Below are 25,325 nucleotides of genomic sequence, written 5' to 3' on the forward strand. Positions count from 1 at the left end.
GCAGCTTTTGCATTATTCATAAGACAGAAGAGCTTAGGCACTGGTCTTATGCAAATGAGTCCATACTGATATGGCTTTACCAGAAAGGCTCATCCAGACTCTGCTACACTTTGCTGTGAAGGAAAGGTTAGTTTGCTTTTATTTTTTGTATTACTTTTCTATATTTTGAATACTGTAGTTTGTTTTCTTTACCTTGTGTTTTGCTTGCATTCTGTTTTAATAGCATATTAAAACTTTAAAAGAGACCACAGCTCTCTCTGTTCTGAGTCAGGCAGAATTTTTTCCTGCCCTCCCACCCATTTAAGTTGTCTTGTTAAATACCACTGTCTTTCTAGTTGCCCGCCTCTTATGTTAATCTGACCATATATCTCATTTCTCTCTACTTTCACTGGCTTATGTGAGTAATCACAAAATCATCATTTTTGAAATCCCACCCCTTCAATTATTTAAATTTATTGGCCATCCTACAGTATTTCATAGTACCAAAATACAAAAGTGCCCACCTTTCAATCCATCTTGCTGTTTTAAAAATAGTAACTCTCCACTAAACCTTAACTTTTTAAACAGGTAAAACTCAAGTTACCTACTTTCACATCTAACTTCTCTAGTGCACACTGCAGAGTGCATTCTTTTCAATCTTACCTTTAAGCATCCCTGTGACTAGCACTTTCTCTAATACCTGCTGGAAAGCACTAGGAAGCCTTAAACTCATACAAACACTGAACTCTCCTTGTTAACAAGGAGAAATTAATAGTAGGCACTAAACAGCCTATAATTGCAAAGTACCTTGCTAAGGAAACAGCTCCTATACTTTACAAAGAAAAAAAAGCCCCAAACCAGGCATGTCCAAGGGTCAGCTTCGGTGATTTCTCCTGTCCACCTGGTGAATCTGGGCATACTGGGGCAATGCAGCAATTGCCTCATGTACACAGACAACCCTCTCCTCCTACCACCCAACACTACAACCTGTGAGAGATGCACTTACATAGCCAAAATGGAAGCAAAGCTCCCTCCACCCAAGATTGTGCTAAACAGTCAAGAGGAGAAGGTTAACACCCACACTACACCTCAAGCAACACATAGCCCTTCTAAACCCACACCACCAACACCCACATATAGCAACACTAAATCCACATATGCAGAGGCCCTTAACTGTAACCTGCCTAAGCAACAAAGACCTCTGAAGCTGAAATGCAAACAAACACCAATCACAACCAATGTGTCACATAGTTCACAACACCAGTGTGCCACCGAGCAACAGCCCCTAAGGCAAGACAATGTACCTAACACTTTAGTCATAGGTGACTCTATAGTCCGGCACACTGATGTCCCTCTCACCAGGTTGAATAAGGAGAAAATTACAGTCAGCTGCCTGTCGGGTGCCAGGATCCGCCACATAACGCATGCACTCAAGTCACTCCACAACAAGTACAAATATGACTCTGTCATTGTCCATGTTGGAGTGAATGACTTGAGACGTACCTCCCTGGACTAGATGAAAAGAGACATGGAAGAGCTCTCGGATCATGTGGCCCAGGCAGGTATGACCCTAGCCCTGAGTAGCATCCTGCCTTCGCCCAGAATGATACCACAATATAAGGATAAAATGATTGACTTCAACAATTGGCTAAGCTTATGGTGTCATTCAAAGGGGATCCAGTATCTGTCTGCCTGGGATGACATGATTGACAAACCACGATGCTTTGCCAGAGATGGTCTGCACCTGTCGCCCCTGGGATTCAGGTTACTGGCTAAGGCTCTTGCCACCCCTATAGTGCCTTTTTTAGGCAAACTTCAAAGGACAAACCACCACCGTAACAGGTACAAGCATGCAAAATCTGAAGGTAATGCTACTCAATGCTAGAAGTCTAAACCTCAAAATGCACTCTCTCGAGGCACTCCTAAAAATGGAGAACATCGATATCTGTGCAGTAACTGAGACCTGGTTCAAGGCTCCAGAGAGCACCCCTGCAAAACCAGGCTACAACTCTTACCACACTTTTCGCCACCAAACCAGGACGAAACACTAAAGGTGGAGGAGTGTCAATATTCACCAAGGATATTCACACCACCAGGCTAGTTGGCCAACACAATGTGTCTGAAATTCTCCAAGTGCAACTAACACTAGGTAAGACTGCAATCCAAATTGTAGCTTGCTACAGATCCCCACCATACCCCAAGATTCTCACTACACCTTTCTAAACATACTGGAAAATATTAAGATAGAACCAAACACCCTAATACTGGGTGATTTTAACTACCCTGCCATTAACTGGGAAAACTACTCCTGTCCCAACACCTTTGCTAGCGGTTCTTGGAATTCATAAATTCCAACGCCCTGGATCAACTAATCCATAGTCCTACCAGGGGCTCCAATATCCTAGACCTGGTCATTACCAACATGGGAAATCAATGCTCCATACCTATGGTCACCCCTCGTTAGTCAGGTCTGACCATAAGCTAATCACCCTTAACATCCACATCCCACCCCACCCCCAGTAAAGAAACCACCATAAAAACTTCTCCAAAGCCAACTTCATGCTACTTAAGTCAGAAGTGACAAACTTCATGACACCCATGCAGACGGAACTGAAACTGCTGAATCCTACACTAAGGCACTGTACGAGCACATCCACTCATGCATGAATCGTGCCATCCCAAATAGAACCAAAATGCTCTCATCCAAAAAAAGGAAGCCAATCTGGTGGTCCCCTGCCATAAACAAACTTTACAACAAAAGGAAGAAACTTTTTGCAGAAAGAGGAAAATCCCAGGATGCAAAAACTCCCTTACTAGCCTCAGTAAGAAACTGAGATGCCTCATAAAATCCTCCAAAGCTAGTTACGAAAATAAAATTGCCAAAGATTCCAAAGACAACCACAAAGCATTCTATAACTATGTCAAAATCTAAATGGCAATGCTCAGATCTGCTCTGAGCTAAAACAGAATGGCATTAAATATACTGATCCAAAGGATATTGCCAATATCCTGGCAGATCAATTCAGTGCCAACTTCACCCCTCACCCCCTAAATGGCCCATCTCAATACCGGAAGATTGCCAAATTCCAGTAATAACGGCCACACAGGTACAAAACGCACTCTCTAAAGCCAAGAATACAGCATCCATGGGACCAGATGACATCCCGGGCTGTGTACTACATGAACTACAATATGAACTGGCACCTCACCTAAGTGTCATGTTTAATCATAGCCTCACCTCAGGTTTCGTGCCCACTGAGTGGCGTGAGCTACAGTTATCCCAATCCACAAGGGGATCCACCTTGGATCCCGGAAACTACCGTCCCATCAGTCTGACAAGCCTTATCTGCAAGGCCATGGAGCATATTATCATGGAACTTATAAACAAAGACATTGGCAACCTTCAAACACTGGACCCCACCCAGTTTGGGTTTGTGAAGGGCCGATCTTGTCTCCTGAACCTGATTAACTTCTTTGAATCAGTCTCCAGAGACATGGACAAGGGTAAGGTGGTCCACACAGCCTATCTAGATCTTGCCAAGGCCTTTGACACCATCCCCCACTCTGGAATCATAGATAAACTTACTAAGTTGGGCATTAATCCCTATGTCACCCAATGGGTTGCTAAATGGCTTACTGATAGAACCCACACTATAAAAGTAGCTGACTCCAAATCCAGCTCCAGCCAAGTGACAAGTGGAGTACCTCAGGGTTCAGTCCTGGGACCGCTCTTGTTTGGCATCTACTTCTCTGAAGTGCAGGTCAACACTAAGGGACTCTGGCTAACAAAGTTTGCAGATGACTGCAAACTGGGAGCCATTATTGAATCCCCAAATGATGTGGATACTCTACAAAAGGGCCTTACAGAAACAGATGCTTGGTGCCAGAGCCATGGGCTCAAGCTCAATGCCAAGAAATGTATTGTTATCCCCTTTGGGAAAAAACATGTATCCATGAATTACCATATAGGTGGCAGTACACTAAACACAGAAAGTGTGATAAGAGACTTAGGGACACAGGTGGACAGTGGTCTCACGTTCGATAACCACATCGCCACAACAGTCAGGAAATCCTTCTATGTGGCACACCTCATCACGAAGGGCTTTTCATCCAGGAGGTCATTGTCCCACTGTACTCATCCCTCATTAGACCCATTATAGAATACAACACCCCATTTGGTATGTACCTCTCAAGACATCTGCAACAACTGGAAAGGCCTCAGAAATACCTCACTAAAAGAATCACAGGCCTAAAGCAGATGCCCTATGCTGACCGCCTTAAAAAACTCCAGCTATACTCTGTCGCATATCGTCTACTCAGAGGCGATCTCTGCTTAACATACAAGGCCATGTCAAACCCAGAGCTGTTGGACATGCTACACTTAAAGAAATCCCAATCCCTCAGAGCTACACGCTCCAGGGATCTAAACCTTGTCATCACAATAAACAAAACATGCTGGAGGGATAGGTTCCTGACCCAGAGACTCCCAGACTCTGGAATAGATTGCCCATACATGTCAAGCAGAGTGCCTCTTTGGACCTCTTCAAAAGGAACCTTGACGACTGGATGGGAGAAAGGAAATTCACCCCAGGGATCACGTCAGTCGCCCTGCTAGACAGGGGTCCAGGAAAGTAAATAATGTGGGAAGAAATAGCCAGGGAATTGTTATGGCTAGGCTTGTATAGGCCCTAGGGCTGATAGCCTAGTACCAACCTATGAACCTATGAACCTATGTAAATGAGGAATGCCTCAAAGTTGTGTGATGATCTTGTATAAATTAGGTGTTTTCAAACCTGTCTGTGATTCAGTCACTTTTTTTATGCTCTTCAGGTCTGTGAATAATAAAAAAAATAATATACAACTGTCATATAAATGAAAGAGACAGTCATGCATTATCTGTTCCATAAAGGAAAAGAAGTGGGTGGTTTTCTCTTAGATCATTATAGTTGACATACATAAGGGAGAGCATTTGAAAAAGCCAACCCACTTAGTTTCTGCTCCTCCTCCTTTTCTCTTTCCAATTTACAAAAAAAAAATTCTAAGCTTGTTTCCTGCCTTTCCTGTAAGTCGTCTAGTCCAGATGCTGATTTGCTGTATCTAGGACTGTTTGTAAGCTTCTGAGCCCCCAAGCCTTTCGGTGTTGGAGGGAAGCTTTCTAGCTTAATTTTGTTTCTTAAAACTAGCCAGTTTTTTAGTTTCAGCACTCAACTCTGTTTCTTTGAGCTCAGCACTTGTTCAAAACTCACTGTAAGCACTAAACAAACTACAAATTACTACAGCACTCAACTTTCCTCACTTGTCTAGAGGAAACAATTTTTAGGACTTAATAAATAAGCACCTATCCAGGCATGTCTAAGGGTTAGCTCCCGGTGTTTTCTCCTGTCTACCTGATGAATCTGGGCATCTTGGGGCAATGCAGCAATTGCCTCATGTACACAGACAACCCTCTCTTCCTACCACCCAACACTACAACCTGTAAGAGATACACTTCTATACCCAAACTGGAAGCAAAGGTCTCTTCACCCAAGACTGGACTAGACAGTCAAGAGGAGAAGGTAAACACTTGCTACACCACACTCATCACACAGTCCCTCAAAACCTACACCACCAAAACACACACATAGAAACACAAAACACACACCTACATTTGTGGAGGATCTCAATAAAAATCTACCCAAGCAACAGGGACTTCCAAAGCAGAAATGCAAGCAACCTCCACCCCCCAACACAACCCAAATGACACATAGTCCGAAAACTCAGTGTGCCACTCAATCACAGCCCATAAGGCATAGCAACATACCCAACACTCTAGTCATAGGTGACTCTATAGTCAGGCACATTGATGTACCAGTCACCAGGCTAAACAATGAGAAAGTTACTGTTAGCTGCCTGTTGGGTGCCAGGATCCACCACATAACGCACGCACTCAGGTCACTCCACAACAAGTACAAATATGACTCTGTCATTGTTCATGTTGGTGTGAATGACCTGAGATGTACCTCCCTGGACTACATGAAAAGAGACATGGAGGAGCTGTCCGATCTTGTAGCCCAGGCAGGTATGAGCCTAGCCCTGAGTAGCATCCTGCCATCATCCGGAATAATACCACAGTACAAGGACAAAATGATTGGCTTCAACAATTGGCTAAGCTTCTGATGTCATTCTAAGGGGATCCATTATCTGTCTGCCTGGGATGACATCATCGACAAATCATGATGCCTTGCCTGAGATGGTCTGCACCTGTCACCCTTGGGATTCCGGATACTGCCTAAGGGTCTTCTCACCCCTATAGTACATTTTTTTAGGCAAGGTTCAAATGACTAATTCACCACCGTAACAGCTACAAGCAAGCAATATCTAAGGGTAATGCTACTCAGTGTTAGAAATCTAAACCTCAAATTGCACTCTCTCGAGGCACTCCTTAAAATGGAGAACATCGACAGCTGTGCAGTGATAGAGACCTGGTTCAAGGCTCCGGAGAGCACCCCTGCATTACCAGGCTATAATCCATACCACACCTTTTGGCCACCTAACTTGGACCAAAACACTAAGGGCAGAGACATGTCTATATTCATTAAGGATATCCACACCTCCAGGCTAGTTGCTCAGCATAATACATCTGAGATTATCCAAGTGCAACTAACTCTGGGCAAGACCACAATCCAAATTGTAGCTTGCTACAGATCCCCCACCATACCCAGGGATTCCCACTCCTCATTTCTTGATACAGTGGAAAATATTGGGGTACAACCTAACACCCTAATAATGGGTGATTTCAACTACCCCACCATTAACTGGGAAAACTACTCATGTGCCAACTCTTCTGCTCAACGTTTTCTGGAATTCATAAATTCCAATGCCTTGGATCAACTTAACCACACCCCCACCAGGGGCAGCAATATCCTAGACCTGGTCATTACCAACATGGGCAACCGGTGTTCCATACTAGAGGTCAATTCCTCTTTGGTCAGATCCGACCACAAGCTAATCACCCTATACATCCACATCCTACCCCACCCCCCATTAAGGAAACCACCGTAAAAAATTTCTCTAAAGCCAACTTCACGCTTCTTAAGACAGAAGTGGCAAACTTCACGACACCCATGCTGACAGACAATAGAGGTACGACTGCTGAATCCTATACAAATGCACTTTATAAGCACTTACATAAGTGCATGGATCATGCAATCCCTAACAGAACCAAGATGCTATCCTCCAAAAAAGGAAGCCAATCTAGTGGTCCCCTTCAATAAACAAACTCTACAACAGAAGAAAGAAACTAAGATCAAAAATGCCCCAAAACACTATAAGTCCCAACACTGAATAAGGATAACTTAAGAGCAAGAAAAATGCTGGGACAAGGCTCCAAAATCCAAAACAGACCATAAAATGATGAAAATAGGCCTTTATTCACAAACACAAGCGCTTTCACATAGCTTCTTCAGGTGTATAATAATTAACTAAAGAACACGCCTTTATATATACAAAACAGGTCACATGTTCACATATCAATTATATTAAAGGTGCAAAGCTATCATATAAAATACACATATAAATAAATGCATTCTTATTGAAGTACATTCATATTAAAAAATAATAAATATAAAATATATCTACTTTATAGTGTATGTAAATAATCAAAATGAATATTTAAAAATGTATATATAAAATCATCTGCTCAGACCTCTGGTGTAGAGTATGGGTTTCATAGGTATACATTCATTGAGACCATGTCCTGTGTTAGATCTCAGCATCACTATCCATCTAGCTTCTATTTCTTCAGTCCTGAGTCTGATGCCCCCCCCTCTATCACTCTCAAAGGACTTGGATAGCACTTTAAATTGAAATTTATGAAATTCACCCATGCTTTTAACATGCTTAGCCAATGCATTAATCTTGGATCCCTTCTTGATATGATAGGCATGTTCCCTTATTCTCTCTCTTAAAGTGCGATCTGTTTTGCCCACATAGAAATTTTGACAAATGATACAGTTGGCAAGGTAAATAACATGTGAACTAGCACATGTAGCATCAACTCTAATATCATAGAGCTTACCTGTATCTGGATGCTTAAATGACAAGGATGTATCTATAAAGCTACATTGTCCACATTTGCCACAGGGTTTAGTACCGGGCAACAATTTTTCTCCTGCAACTTCTTTAACTCCACAGTCTTCTCTGTAAATTCTTTTTGTTCCTATATGTAAACTGGGGTTTCAAACCTACTAGGTTAGATATATTAGGTTCAGTCATTAAAACCTCCCAGTGCTTATTAATAATGTCAGTATACATACCGACATCTCTTGTATATGGAATACATACTTTAAGCCTATTATCTTTCAAAAAAGTTTGTTTAGAAGTCGGTCTTAAAAAATAAGGTTTAGCTCTAGTGTGTCTTAACTGTCTAACAACTTCCTCATTCTTAGTCACCATATTATATTGATAGCCTCTCTCCTTTAATTCTGTGGTAGTTATAAGCATCTGTCTCTCATATTCATGGGCTCCAACACTTAACCTGGAGGCTCTATAAAACTGATTTTGAGCAACATTATTGAAGACATATTGTGGGTGCATACTGTCCCTGGATAACAAATTATTTACTCTACATTCTTTCCTGAACATCCTGGTGGTAATCTTGCCAGCTGAGTCTCTTTCAACAAAGACATCTAAAAAGTTAATTCCTGTATGTGAATAATTCAGGGTAAATTTTAAAAAAGTAGTAGTCTGATTCAGATAGTCAATAAACTCAACAAGTTGATCAACAGTGCCTTTCCACAAAATAAAACAATCGTCAACAAATCTTCTATAAAATAGCACTAGAGAATTATAGGGCCCATTAAATACATGCTCAGTCTCCCAGGTAACCATTACGGCATTGGCATAGCTATTCGAACATGAGCTACCCATTGCTACACCATTTTTCTGCCAATAAGCTTGTCCATTAAAAAGAAAAACATTATTATATAAAACAATTGCAATTAGTTTCTGTATCAAAACAATTTCATTCGCTTTATATGCACCAACTTTAATTAGTAACTCCCTTAGAAAATCTATACCTTGTTCATTAGGTATAACAGTGAATAAAGAAACTACATCAAGTGCAACAAATAAAATTTCATCTTCAATAATTCCATATCTAGTAAATTCATATAAATCATGTAAAAAATGCTCAGTGTCCCTAAGAACATGATGTAACATGTCCAACACAGGTCTCAACTTTTTCTCAACATAGATAGAAATGGCCTCTGTACACCACCCTCTACCTGAGACTATAGGTCTCATAGGTGGTCTAATATTATTCTTGTGTATTTTGGGTAGCCCTTGGATGATTGGTATGGTGGGCTTAGAAACCAAAAAATAAGTAGTTAATTCATCTGTTATTAAACCTGTAAATTGCATGTACCTTATTTCATTATTAACTGTTTCAATCATTTTACAAACAAATGTTCTATCAATTTTTACATAAAATTACTCTCATTTAACATTTCATGCATTAACATTTCATATTGATGCCTGTCTAAAAGCACTATCTGCCCTCCCTTGTCTGCAGGTCTAACTACCAAATCATTGTCATTTTTAAGTCTATGTAAGGCCTCAGTTTCTTCTTTACTTAAATTATAATTCTTATTAATATATTTCTTGTTATTATAAGTATTATAAATGTCTGTCACACACATTTGTTCAAAAGCATTGATTAAAATATTAGGTTTAGGAATGAAAGCACTAGGTCTTTTAAAAATAAATTCTTGTTCATTCTGTTTATGCTGAAACATGACTTTTAAAGTTAAATTTCTAGTGAACATTTTTAGATCAAAAATAATATCTGTTATGCTCATATCAGTTGTAGGTATAAAAGACAAACCTTTCATTAAAACTTTCAATTCAACATCAGTTAAACAATGTTTCGACAAATTCATGACTAAAGTCTTACTTTCTGGAATGCTTTCTTGATTGTGTAGGTGTTGTTCGTCTCTTCTTCGTGTTTTCTTTTGTTCCTCGTATTGCTTCTCCCTCGAGGTAAATTCTTGTTCCTCTGCCCTTCTGTTCTCCCCAGAGAGAGGTCTCTCACTGGTAACGGAAAATTTAATGGGTAATTACCTGTGTTGGAATGCATTACAGGTACCGAACGAGGTGAAGTAGGAGAGAAAGTTTTCCAGACCGTAGCTCAAGTACACAGAGCTGTTGATTGTGCCTCTCCTAATTAATAAGCACTGGGAGGTTTTAATGACTGAACCTAATATATCTAACCTAGAAGGTTTGAAACCCCAGTTTACATATAGGAACAAAAATAATTTACAGAGAAGACTTTGTGGAGTTAAAGAAGTTGCAGGAGAAAAATTGTTGCCCGGTACTAAACCCTGTGGCAAATGTGGACAATGTAGCTTTATAGATACATCCTTGTCATTTAAGCATCCAGATACAGGTAAGCTCTATGATATTAGAGTTAATGCTACATGTGCTAGTTCACATGTTGTTTACCTTGCCAACTGTATCATTTGTCAAAATTTCTATGTGGGCAAAACAGATCGCACTTTAAGAGAGAGAATAAGGGAACATGCCTATCATATCAAGAAGGGATCCAAGATTAATGCATTGGCTAAGCATGTTAAAAGCATGGGTGAATTTCATAAATTTCAGTTTAAAGTGCTATCCAAGTCCTTTGAGAGTGATAGAGGGGGGGACATCAGACTCAGGACTGAAGAAATAGAAGCTAGATGGATAGTGATGCTGAGATCTAACACAGGACATGGTCTCAATGAATGTATACCTATGAAACCCATACTCTACACCAGAGGTCTGAGAAGATGATTTTATATATACATTTTTAAATATTCATTGTGATTATTTACATACACTATAAAGTAGATATATTTTATATTTATTATTTTTTAATATGAATGTACTTCAATAAGAATGCATTTATTTATATGTGTATTTTATATGATAGCTTTGCACCTTTAATATAATTGATATGTGAACATGTGACCTGTTTTGTATATATAAAGGTGTGTTCTTTAGTTGATTATTATACACCTGAAGAAGCTATGTGAAAGCGCTTGTGTTTGTGAATAAAGGCCTATTTTCATCATTTTATGGTCTGTTTTGGATTCCAGAAGAAAGAAACTGTTGAAAATAGAGTAAAATCCCATGATTGGAGGAAATCCCTTGTTAGCCACAGTAAGAAGCTGAGATCCCTCATAAAATCCTCCAAAGCTAGCTATGAAAACAAAATCGCCACTGATTCTAAAGACAACCACAAAGCATTCTATAGCTATGTCAAGAATCTCAATGGCAACACTCAGATCTGCTCTGAGTTACAGCACAATGGCACTAAATATACAGAACCAACTGATATTGCCAACATCCTGGCAGGTAGGTTCAGTGCTAGTTTTACCCCTCTCTCACCCCCTAAAGGGCTCATCTCTATACCGGAAGAATGCAAAGTTCCTGTAATCATGGCTGCACAGGTAAAAAACACACTCTCCAAAGCCAAGAACACAGCATCCATGGGACCTGACAACATCCCAGGCTGCTTTCTACATGAACTACAGAATGAACCGACACCCCACCTAAGTACCATTTTCAGTCATAGCCTCACCTCAGGCTTTGTGCCCACTGAATGGTGCACAGAAATGGTTATCCCACTACACAAACAGAGAACTACCACGGACCCTGGGAACTACCACCCCATTAGCCTGATGAGCCTGGTCTGCAAGGCTATGGAACGTATCATCATGGAACTTATAAACAATGACATTGGTAATCTCAAAACTCTGGACCCTACCCAGCTCAGGTTTGCAAAAAGCAGTCTTTTAAACCTGATAGACTTCTTTGAAGCAGTCACCAAAGCCATAGATGAGGGTAAGGTGGTTCACACAGCCTATCTAGATCTCGCCAAGGATTTCAACACCATGCTCCACTCTGGAATTATAGATAAACTCACTAAACTAGGTATAAATCCCTATGTCACAAGATGGGTTGCCAACTGGCTCACTAACAGAACCCAAACTGTGAAAGTCGCAGACTCTAAATCCAACTTTAGACCAGTGACAAGTGGAGTACCACAGGGTTCAGTCCTGGGTACTCTCCTGTTTGGTATCTACTTCTCTGAAGTACAGGCTAACACAGAAGGTCTTTGGCTAACAAAATTCGCAGATGACTGCAAACTAGGAGTCATAATCAAAACTCCTAATGATGTGGATAACCTACAAAAGGGCCTCACTGAGACAGATGCCTGGTGTCAAAATCATGGCCTCAAGCTCAATGCCAAAAAGTGCATTGTCATCCCTTTTGGTAAAACCTCTGTACCCATGAACTACCGCATAGGTGGTAGTCTACTTAACACCAAAAGTGTGATAAGAGACCTAGGGACACAGGTGGACAGTTGTCTCTCCTTTGATAATTACATCCCACAGTAGTCAAGAAATCCTTCTACGTGGCACACTTCATCACAAACGGTTTCTCATCCAGAAAAAAAGAAGTCATTGTTCCCCTCTACTCATCATTCTTTAGACCCATTATAGAGTACAACGCCTCTTTTGGTATGTACCTCACAAACTGGAAAGGCAGCAGAAATACCTCACAAAGAGGATTATCGGCCTCAAACAGATGCCCTACGCAGACCATCTCAAAAAACTCCAGCTTTACTTTGTCGCATATCGCCTACTCAGAGGCAATCTCTGCCTAACATACAAAGCTATGTCAAACCCAGAGCTGTTGGACATGCTCCACTTATAGAAATTCCAATCCCTCCAAGCTACATGCTCTAGGGACCTAAACCTTGTCACCACAATAAACAGAACATGCTGGAGGGATAGATTCCTGTCCCAGAGATTTTCCATACTCTGGAGCAAACTTCCTATCTATATCAAACAAAGCTCCTCATTAGCACTCTTCAAGAAAAATCTTGATGATTGGATGGGAGATAGGAAATTCACCCCGGGGATCACTTCTGTGGCTCTGCTCGACACGGGCACAGGAAAATAATTTTCTTGGGTGGCGAAAGCCAGGGTACCGTTTGGCTGGGCTTATATAGGCCCTAGGGCCAATAGCCTAGTACCTACCTATGAACCTATAAGTAAGTGGTAATCAGAAAAGAAGTACAATACTGATTAAAGAGCCATATGTTTTGCTGCCCAGTCAGGAGTAAGGAATATAGTTAGGAGTACTTGCCAAAGTAAATCAGTAATAAACACTTATTCTTTACTACAATAAATGTAATATTCGAACAACAACTTATGACTTATCTACATTATCTCACTCTCTCTCTCTCTCTCTCTATCTCTCTCTCTGTTTCTTTCATCATGTATTTTTTTTTTATCCCTTTTATGTTTCTTTTTCCACAGGTCCAGAGCTCCCAGGGGCAGCCTTGCCACATGTATCCAAGGTCAGAGAATGCTCACCACCTCCCTCTGCCCACCAGGAGACACCTTCACAGGGTTGGGGACATGACTGTAGCCTGTGGGCCCCCTAGTGAGATGCAGCCTGGAAAGCCACCAATGTCATGGGCTTCATGACCTGGTAGAATCAGCAGTTGAGTGAGGAGTGAAGAGATGTCTTCAACCCATACAAGATTTCTTCCAGAAGGAACAAGTCTAACTGATCTGGTCGATTGCTGAGGCACCTGAGGCCTTCTCTTCACAACACCAGGGTCCCACACCAGCAGTACATCACATAGGGGGGATAATTGAGGTCTGCTGGACACACCTCCTCAACCTCTACTTTTTGTGTCCCTCTGCCATCTAAATGTCTTGTGTCTCCCATCAATGTCTTGTCTGTCATTTATGTTGTATCTTTTCCTAACTCTTCTCTAAGCCTGTCTCTCTCTCTTGCATTGTCTTCTCTTCTTCATTTTCCAGCTTTCCTGTTATATAAAAACAAATAAAAAAAAACAGGGAGTGTTGTCCCCTTCTAAAATGTTGTGCCTCTCTTCCTCCTCCTTCAGCACAATCCTCCTGATGTCTTCCTCCTGCGTGTCTCTTGTCTTCGCTCTCAATCTCTCCTTCATTTCCAGATTTCCTATCTTCCCTCTTTCAGACTTATAGAAGACCATTCAGGGTGTCTGTATAAGGACACTGTTGCATTCACTAAATAACACCTTATAGCTTTTTAAATTTAATTCTTAACAGCTGTGCTGAGTGCCAGATTTTTCAAATTATTCCTGAAGACATATTCAGACTTGCACAGGTTAACATTCACTTATCAACTATGAAAATAGCCAAATGAAATCATGACGTTACACTCATGTGGCATCCATCACCTCACATATAACCAGACTAGTTTTAATCTAGGCATGATGTTTCAGAGAAGTAAAGCTGTTTTTGGCATTTCTGTGCACTATTTCACTTTTCAATAGACAGTGTCATTGAGTGGCACTCTGCACATTATAACATAAAGTCTCACTCAGGCTCTTCACTGACAGCTCTTGTTCATTTACAACCCTGACTCTGTACATAATCAAGACTGATAAAATAGATATTCAGTCTAAAGGTTAATTTAAATTAGAATGAAGCATACATGTGAATGTTCACTGGATGCATTGCATAACTCAGAACAAATTAGAAGAAATATGTCATTATTTATATTACCTTGTACAGTTAATGTTGTCCCATTTCCACATCCTTTTTTTAGCACTGGAATTTCCAGAGTTCCTTTACAGACATAAAATCCTGTATCATTTTCGTCAACAGATATAAATTTTAAAATAGACTTGTTCAATGTCAGTAAAAGGGATGCTCTGTCATATGTTTTTTCAGTTACATTTCCAGATGCCCAGTATAATTCTTTTGTATGATGGTCCTTATGCCATGCAACTCTTACACGCGTAACGTTCTCTTCTTTATTCCAGCTGCAGGACATTTCTACTTGCTCTCCCACAGATGTGTTTAATTCCTTTGGCAGCTGTGTGATGCTGAGTTCCATGGAATCTACTAAAGAATGAAAAAAATGAAATCAGTAATTTAAACCTGATTACCAATGTGCTGAAATATCTGGTAATCCTTTATTGGCTGGCATTACCAGCCACTTTCCCCCTTATTGCTCCTTTATTCCTTTTGCACTGCTTTTTTCATTGCTGCATAGTGTTTTATTTCTATTGTTTTATTTTTATATAATACATTACAAATGGTTCCGTGGCTCTGATTTTATGTCATTTTTATTTATTATTATAATGCATATGGTCGTTGGTCAAAGCAGTGGGTTGTATTTGTTTTCAACTTCAAGTTAACGTTTATTTTGCTGCTTATTTTCTTAGCACTTTACAAAAAATAGAAACCCAATGTTACAAAAGCATGAAAACCAAAATAAGAAAAACAAAGCATTTTATGATGCATTTGCTCCTGATAACATTCCTCAAGCATCATCTAAAATGGGTACTTACGTATTATCACAACCAGATTTTTGGGATAATATTGATTGCTTCACGATGTTTAAATTTAACCATTAATTCCGTGAAGATGTCAAGCAATGTGTTCTCTTTCATGTTTTACCTCCTGTTTCTGTCTGCTGAAGTACACAAAGCATTGTGCATTAAATTGCTTTCCTTACACTGGGAATATGTAAGATATCCAGCAATCCATATTATCACCACTAGGCGTTCGCGATAATACCAGTTGCTTCACGATGTCTAAATAAATAAATAAATACTAACATGACTGAACTCTGGCACCATTTTGCACTTGGTGAAGGAGTTCATTTATTTTTAGATGACTGACTGGTTGGAGGCTACAGTAGTGCTGAAGGGAGTTGCTGTGTGTCGGTGACTTCAAATGCAACTGTGGCAGCACAGTTTGACCATCATCATTATCAAAGAAATACTTGTTTTATAGTAAATCATAGATCTCAATGAATCAGGAACAAATCTCAACAAAATCACAGAAAAATCCAGAAACAATCAGAGACACTTTTAAAATATTAATACTATTCACTTGAGAGATTGATAGAATAAGGTAATGTGAATTAATATGCATTTTACGAAGTAAAATAAATCTATAATCCTAATTCTTATAATTATTTATTATGTGTAATTCACCACGTTTACTCCAAAAGTCACCAATTTTAGGAGGAATTATGAGGGACAGAGCTAAAAGTTGAGTCAGAATCATGGACATCCTTGAAAATTAGAGACAGTTAAGAGGTATGAAATGAGGTTGAAATAAATGGAAGCTGAGCTTTTAAATTACTGTATGGATGGTATGAGAATGCGAGCAAATGAATAAACAGTAAAGGTAGCAGGCAGTGGCAATGAAACAGAATGGGTGACTGTACTTCTTCAGCCTCTTTCGCCAAGAAATCTTGGTAAAGCCAGAATAATGGAGGAGATGAGAGAAAGGCTCTACAATTGGGGATCTATTTGTTTTAATAGTTAGAGTAATATAATTACTAATTCACACAAGGTCAGTAAGAGGAACTTGTTTGTCAACATGCAATTTCTGAACAATAAGAAGTGTACGATGGTAACATATAGCATTACTGAATGCGATGATCGTATGCATAAAATGATAATGTATGGCACTATCATGTTCAGTAATTTGTTAGAAAATTTCATATCATGGGCTGATTGTTTTGGTGGAAAGCTGTGAATCAAGAGCGATGGTGACAATAGACTTGACACCCTGGCCACATGTAGAAAATGGGAAAAAGTGGGGGGTGGTGATGATGATGATGATGATGTTGTGGTAGGGGTGAACCGTGTTGACTGGGCCACTTCATGTGGCAAGTACAATAAATGCCACAATTGCAATTTGATTGTTGTCATAGTGAAAATACTAAATTTGTACTAATGACTAGCCCAAAACTACCATCAAGCAATATTCAAATAGCAATTCACTTAAAAAGTGAAGAGAACAACAGGGTTTGTATCAACATGCATTTACTGAACAGTAAGACGTAAGCTTGCTAATATATAGCATTTTTGAATGTGGTGCTTAGTGATTTACATGGAGATTCAACATTTGATAATTGTTTAAGTTAGGACACACCACCATACGTTTGTGCAGGTGTGGGCAGTGTTGATTTGATTGACATCCAAATGGGGCTGTCAGGTGTGGTTGCTCCACTTCATACTTTAACTCTTTCTGCACAAAGGGGGATGGGATTGCAAAGATACAAAACCTGTGATGATTTTTAAATATTAGTATAATTCACTGAAATTAACAGAGCAGACAGCTTTTTTTAAATCAACATGCACTTTCAGAACAGGAAGATGCATGAAACTCTAATGGCTGGATTGCCAACTGACTGCAGTCTTCCACGATTTACTGAGAAGCCTAACAAATCTTTTGATGGAAAAGGCTAAAACATGAGGCAAATCAGAGACATTTCAGAGGTTTAATTCTTATTCTGTCATCTCCTCAAATTCATCTAAAAGGCTAATGGAATAGCGAGTTTTACGTGGACATGCAATAAGCATGAGAAAACCTGAATATTTGACACATTACTAACCGACCACATTCCTTAGTTAGTTGCCAGGAGAAAAAACAAATTATCTTTTGCAGCACAGGGGGAAAACATGAGGCAAAACAATAGACAGCTGAGTGGTATATACCTTTCTACTGTCATCTCCTCAGATTCACTTAAGTTAAAAGAATATCAGTTTTCACAAGAGCATATACTTTCTCAACAATAAGTATGCTGAAGGTATGATGTTCAGCACATTACTAACTGACTGCAAGGCTCAGTGACTTAACTGAAAATCCAAAAATCGTATGAGATACAGGGCAACAATTAATCTAAACCAGTGACAGTAGAGAGTTATAGCCACCACAGGTGAAAAAAAGAAATGAAATGCTCCAAAAAGCACCCTATAAGTATGCACTGATCTTCTTGCATCAATGTAGCGGAGTGTCAGCCCATGTCACTCCAGGGGCGGTCCTTGGTGCTGTGCATCCCAGTGTGTTCTAAAGTAAATAATCACTTTATTCTAAGAGTTTTATTTTTCCCTGGAACAAGTATAACTTTCGAGTGTCCCTGGTGTTGCCTCATTTTGTCCTATCTTTTGTAAGATTTTTTTCTGGTCATAAATATGCTAGACATTATAATTTCACACTTCTTATTGTTTAAAAAGTGCATGTTTGGGTGAAACCTGCTCATACTACTCAACTGTCCAGATTTTTGCAGAATGTCCAGATTTTTCCCCAAGTTTTTGGTCTGTTCGTCATAAAATATGTGGTTGTCTGACAAGTCAAAGGATTGAAGCCACTAAATAATGACATACATTTGAGTTCCAGACTTCATATCCCTAAGAAAAATGCTTGCTAATACAAATTATGATATTCTAGCAAATTTGTAAGTTTATAAGAGCAATATTTAAAATCTGTGTCTATTTTTGACCCCCCCCCCATTAATTTAGGCTTTGTCTAGATTTCTTGCTGTAAGAGGTTGAACCTGCTATTCTTGAGGAGATGACTAGATCAGAAAAGAAACAGCGTAACATCAGTGGGGGTCAGTCCCAAGACCCTACTCACCTGCCGCAGGACCACAACACAAGGACTTAACATTGTGGTAATAGTAGTTGATTTTGCAAATATGGCAAGGGAGCAGGGGGGCAGCCCCATTGCTGGATGTGGGTAGTCATTCCTCACTGTCAGTCATTCAAAACCATTGCCAAACTTGTGGGAGAGTGATGTGTGGTGATTAGCAAAGGTTATGCCTGCTTTGACAGCTGACGTCAGTTATGTCAGACATTGCAATTTCATTTTCTTTACTGTTCACAAAGTTCACAATAATGTAACAAATGCTGTTTTAACTTCTTATGGGAATAAGTCTGACATTTAGAAATCATCTTTGATTTTGGCCCTTTGCCCCACCAGGCAGAAAGGGATAACCTTCAAAACAGAGTCACCAGTCATAACTGACAGCCCTATTGGTATACAAATAAAGTCGTCAATCGATCACCCAGTTTTCAAGTATGAGGATAACTGAGGAGTAGCACTGTACTGCCGTATGTATAAATTATGGTGTGGGGGAGGGGTCTATGTTTATTTGTCGAATGGTAAGAGCATCGAACAGCATTACATCATAAATTGCATTCATTGAAACCTCCTCATGTGGGGGGCTGTGCCCCCACAGCCCCGCTAATTATATATACCAGCTCTGAGATCGCACTACAGATGGGAAAGGACAATTTTTTTTTATCCCTACTGTAATGCAATCTTAGTCAGAAGGGCTCAGTGAATGGCATGTTCGATGATATATGTCGTTCGATGTTTTGTTTTTCAATGGATAGACCTAGACATGGGGAGAGTACTGAAATAAAATGACTGCATGTTTACTGAATTGCTGGTAATATGATGTTTGCTCTTTTTTCATATTGTGCACATAGTGTGTCATAACATACATAATGATCTTACAGGATAATAACTAGTGGGTTCCTGAGATTTAACAGTTATAAGTGATATAAAAAAATATTTTTTAGAGTTGTAGAATTTGTAGCCATTTCTGATTGCTAATGTGTTGCATTAGACTGCTGTGTTTATTAAGCTTATTGGGTATCTGGGTAATGAGATACAATTCCTCTTTATTTGCTAAGCTGATTTTACTCTGATTCCTCATGTTCAAACCTAATGATCCTACATCACAGTAATTAACTTTTCCTCTTATTTAAAAGTTATACGTGGCAAGAAAAAAACAGATTACTCTACTATGGGGTTAAGTGTGCTTATGAAACACTGAGGATTGATTTATAGGCACTTTGCTGTGATGCTGGTGTATTTGTTATTACTGAAAGTGATTTTATATTTTAGTTTTGAGGGTGATAAAAATTAGATGAACAATAAACAAGTCAAATAAGGTAGCAGCAGAAAGCAGAGGTAGAAGCAATGTGTTTTCGGGTGGGAAGTTGTAAAAAACAGAGTATTTATTTATTTGCTTTGCTGTAAAGAAATTCTGAACTTAATTTGTTTACATAAAAAAATAATTCACAAAACAGCCACTATGGTTCATTTCCATTTTTTTCTGGCTGTTTGCCACATAATCTTTATCTACTGTTTTTCAGGTTAGGTCAGATAAAGGAGAACCGCACCCACAGACTCAAAAAACACATTTATTTCATCATGGTTTGGTGTTTCCTATATTTTAACACCAGTCTGGGACTATTTACAGGTTTTTGAATATTTTTATATGTAATTTCTGAGTCTGAACACATGGGGTCTGGCATATTGAAGTAATTCTGATTGTTTAGTCTGCCTCTAGGTATCCCACAGTGCTTGTCTGTAAAAAGTTACATTATGCAGGCCTCTTTCTTCCTAAAGCTGCTGTCACTGCATTGATTTTATATGCATACACTGCTATCTTTCAGTCAATTAGTTTTAAGTAAGATTTCATGCTGTTCAATACTTAAAACATAAACAGTGCAAATGCCACATAGCAGACTTTCAAAGTGCTTTTTACTGCTGCTTCTTTTTAGAATGGCTAGACTGCAGTTTTTTTTGTGAAGCCTGAATTGTACTACTTTGTCACATCTCCCATCCCCCTAACTTCCCTAGCTGTCAAAGTGCTGAGCTGTTACCTGCTGTGATTGACAGCTCACAGCAGGAGACTTGACTGATGTACTGTTTCCTTGTTCTAGCCTTTACTTTCTGTATGGGTAGGGGTAGGACCAGGGAGCTGTGACATCACAGCATGGGTGGGTTTTTAGGATGGTCATGATGATGTCAGTTTGGGGAGGGAATTGGCCAGAAAACTACATATATTCAGTGGCCTTGATGACATCAATGAATTGGAGACTTTTCCAGGGCACAATAAAGTATTTTGAAAGTGAAACTACCACAGTACAGTAAGGTACTATTCTAGTGGAGAGAAACAGTCAATTTAAAATATTTTAAATGCTGTGTTGTTGTTTATTCATAGTAGGGGCAATAAATAGGGATAAAAAGGACAGAGAAGTTGAGAATTTAGAAATACATCCAGTTGTTGTCCTTTAAATAAATTGTCACATCATAAGCTCATTACTTTTATGAATGTGCAGTGTCAGGACTGATACTGTATGACTGTGGGTGTGGTTTGTGAAGGGGTGGGACAGAATGAAAAAGGAGGGCATGTTAGCAATACATCAGGAGTATGGATTGTTTGAAAGAAGTGGGGTGTTGGAAAAGTAGCAACCCTGGTCAAAAGAGAGTTGCTGAAATTTGATTAAATTATGCAGTCACATTCAGTTCTGTGGTGCATGAGTATGAATAACCATCGTTCCTCCTTAAAAGCAACGACTAAACAATGATAAATAAATAACACATCTACGTAGCTGCTGCATACACACGTTAAAAAATATAATAATAGTGACTTCGGAAAGTGATTCTGAAAAGGTAATTAAAATCAAGGAAATGTATGTAACCAATGTTTAGAATTAAAGAATGGTACATACTGACATACATAGTTAAAGTCCACAGCATTAGTGGCATCCCTCAGTGAAAGTTAATAAATGCAACTGACATAGTATAATAAGTACATTATTTGAATATGTGAACTTCCAAAAGAGTGCAGCTAGTTACAGATGCAGAACTACAGAAAGTGTAATGCTGCACTAGTGATGTCCAGTTCTGCATGGTTGGCAGAGTTTTTGAATGTGAAAATAATGATAAAATGCATTGCATGTACGACTGCATGAGATGACACACATCATTCACATAAATGTGCTTCATTTCAGCTATACTAAACTTAAAGGAATTAAATATCCACTAACCTACCAATATGTACTTAATACATATTATTTGATTGGGTTTGCTTAAGAATATATTTTCCTGTCATAGTTTATTGAATAATCTTTCTATACAGAAAACTATTGTTTATGTAATCTGTTATTCTTCTGACTGATAAGGTGTTTTTGGTATACTATAAATCTAATAGTAATTGCTGGCATTGTGGATATAGCCCAGTGGCAGACCTCACAGCCATCCCTGTTTTGGAGAAACATTTCTATTTTCAGGCCTGATTTACTCCCGAACAGGATACATATGTACATACATGCATACAAACAAATATTTCAAGTATGGGCATTAATGATCTTCTAGCCTGGCAATATACCAAAACAGATGTTCCCATAATATGTCTAGGCACTTCTTAAAATATCTAAACTAGTGCTTGCTTTAATGTAATTTGGCAGTCTAGTCTATGCATGAGCTGCTCTCTCAAAGGACCAATCAGTACACTTCTTATTCCTACACAGTCTTCTACATAGGTTGTCTGATGATTCTCTACTACTTTGTGATAATCCCAAACATTCTCAGAGGCAATGGTCTCTAAATGTCCTATATACCTGAATAAGGTCTTCTCTTAAATATCTATATGAGATACTGTAGAAGTTCAGATATTTTAGTCATTCATGTTCAAGTCGCGGTGGTGCAGCGGTAGTGTTTTTGCCTCACAGCAAGAGGTTCTCCTGTTCGATTCTCGGCTGGAGTGCCTTCTGTGTGGAGTCTGCATGTTCTCCCTGCGGTTGAGTGGCATTTGAAAGACATGCGTGAATGGGTGTGCCTTTGTTGAAGGTTGGGTGTCGAGCTGGCACCTTGACACCGTAAAAATCTACTGCCAATCATTAGCAGACCTGAGTTCTGCTTTGGCGAACCCTAACCGGGAAAAGCCGAAAGAAGAACAACAATAACTTAAATGTTCACATCCATGGATGCCCTTGGTATAATTCTGCTGTACTCTTTCCCAGTTTACTCGTGCAGTTTTCTTATGAAGTTTCCATATTTATATTCCATACTCAAGTTTGCGTCTAATGTAACTAATAAACTAGAAACTAAAATAGACTTCATTATTTTTGATTTCCTAGACTTTATACCTCTTTTTATACAACCTATAGTTCCATAACTATCATTAACCAATTGGTTGATATGATTAGAAAAACTCAAAGCTAGATCTATCCATATACCCAGGTCCTTATCTACAGTTTTCAATCACTGTGTGCTGTAATAAATATTCACAAAATACAGAAACACCAAATCAGACCAAGAGGACTAGAAGTATAATAAAAACTTTAATAAACACCATAAAAATAAAGATTACCACTTTTAGGCCACTGCCCTTCATCAGATCTAACATACTAAAATGTTATACAATTAAAAAATAGCTGTGTCCAATCAAAATCATGAAGGAAACAGCTATAGCCAATCAGAATTAAAACTGGGGTCTATGCCCCTTCAATACAGGTTTTAGTGAAAGAACATCATTCAGTCCTGGAAATGTATCCACCCTTAATTCAGCTATCCACTTATTTTCATCTAATTCAGTGCGATCACACAAAGCTCCACCTCTTAAACCTGTAAACTGTATTTGTAGGACCATAAAAGCAAAAACTTGTCTGGGAAAATCAGCCACGTGTTTAAAAAGTGCATTAGTCTTATCCTGGCACCATATATTGCTGAGCTGCTGCAAAATTCTCTCTTTTAGCATATGATTCATTTTCCCCAGATAGAAACATTGTCAATGCTTGCACGTAGCAATATAGAGATTGTTATGTACAGGTGTGCAACCCTCTGATTTTGCCCCTTCATTCACGCCAAATTGGGACATTTCTGTGTGGTAATTGTAAAGCATGCCATTCAATTAATAATAATAATAATAATTCATTTTTACATCCCATGACTGGTAAAATCTTTAAGCCACACTTGTATGCTAATTGTCATATTAAGAACTTGGTTTATATTGCTACGTGCTAATCTTTATTTTTATGGTGTTTATTAAAGTTTTTATTATACTTCTAGTCCTGTTGGTCTAATTTGGTGTTTCTATATTTTGGCAGTCCTTTTACAAATTTGGACCTTAAGTACTCCCTGGTTTTCTTTTTATTGTTACATTGTATTAAATATTCACCTTTCAATTTATGTCTTCCAAATGTCATATGCTTAGATTTTTTATGTATTTATCAGCATATTGTTCTCCTGTGCCCAAAAGGTCAATTTTGTCAAAGTTCCTTTGCAGACATACTCTATCTGTAACACATGTAATTACTTTATCCAATTTCAAGTCATCTGCATACAGACTGTAGAATGCCACAGCTAGAAAAGGTAGATCTGAAAGACACAATCTAAACACGTATGGGCCTAGGACAGAAGCCTGTGAGACACCTCAAGTGTAACCAAGAATTTCACCTGTCCAATTGCTGTATGATACTTGCCATGTCCTATTTGTAAGCCATGCAGTTATCCATCCTATCAAGATTACATCAATACCTAGTTGTTCTAATTTATTGATCAGTGTTGTGTGTATGACCTTTTCAAATACTGAAGTTAAATCAATATAAATTACATCATAGCACAATTTTTCATTCATAGCTGTTATTATATTATTATAGAGCATCATGTTACAAGTACTATTTTCAACATATGCATACTGATATATAGTTTTGAGTCGCAACCTTTCTAATTCTAACAATAACTTATCCAGTATTACCTTCTCCATTTTTTCCACAAAATAAAAGTAGACATAAGGGTCTGTATGACTCTAGGTTTGTCCTACTCCACCTTTCCCCTAAAGACAGGTTTAGTAAGTGCATGTCTCTAATCTTGAAGAATCTCCCATAGTTATACAACCTAGCAAATAACAACTTGCTGAAGTGTTCGCAGGTCATTGTTACTTATTCCGTCTCCTACCTGTGCTTTGTTTGGATCCAGTTTACAGAGTTCTTTTTCAATGTAACCTAATTTACCTGGAAAACTTATCCCACCCTTTGTGGAGCTAAACTGTTTTGCATACAATTTTGTAAATATATCTATAATCTATTGTGTCTGAGAATAAATTTTAGAATCTATACACGGTTTATCAATTTGTATGCCTTTACTTCTTCCACATCTTATGTATTATGCTCAATATCTTTATATAAATTTTCTTCAAAATTTTCTCGATCTTGTCTCACACTATGCTTAATTTGTTTGTCCGATTTGTTTATTTCAGTTTCCAAGGTTGTAGTTTGACATATTTCCATTTCTTATAGTTTTTGCCTTTCACCTTAATTATCTCATTCCTATGGAAATATATCCTCTTGACATTGTGTGCCTAAATCCCGATGTTAAACTTTTTTTTATTTATTTATTTTTTTGTATTCAAATGATTTCTCTTTCAAAACTTTTGGCATTTGTTCTGCAGTTTTTCCATTGAATGCATCACTCCAATTGGTTTTACATAGTAACTGCTTTGCTTCCAAATAGTCTGTGATTAACCTTCTGTGCGTTGGTTTAGATTTCAGTTTGGCAAAATTATTTAGCAAGAAGTTAACCTTTATAACCTCATGATCACTGCACATCAATGGTGGCAAAACTTGAAGTAATAGTAATTTCTTTAGGAACACAAACAATGTCTAGTATGTTCTCTTCCCTAGAAGGCTTTTTTTACAGTATGAACCAATTGTTCCT

This window comes from Protopterus annectens, chromosome 2.part1 (genome assembly GCF_019279795.1).
Source record: "Protopterus annectens isolate FY-2018-M chromosome 2.part1, PAN1.0, whole genome shotgun sequence".
Lineage (NCBI taxonomy): Eukaryota > Metazoa > Chordata > Ceratodontiformes > Protopteridae > Protopterus > Protopterus annectens.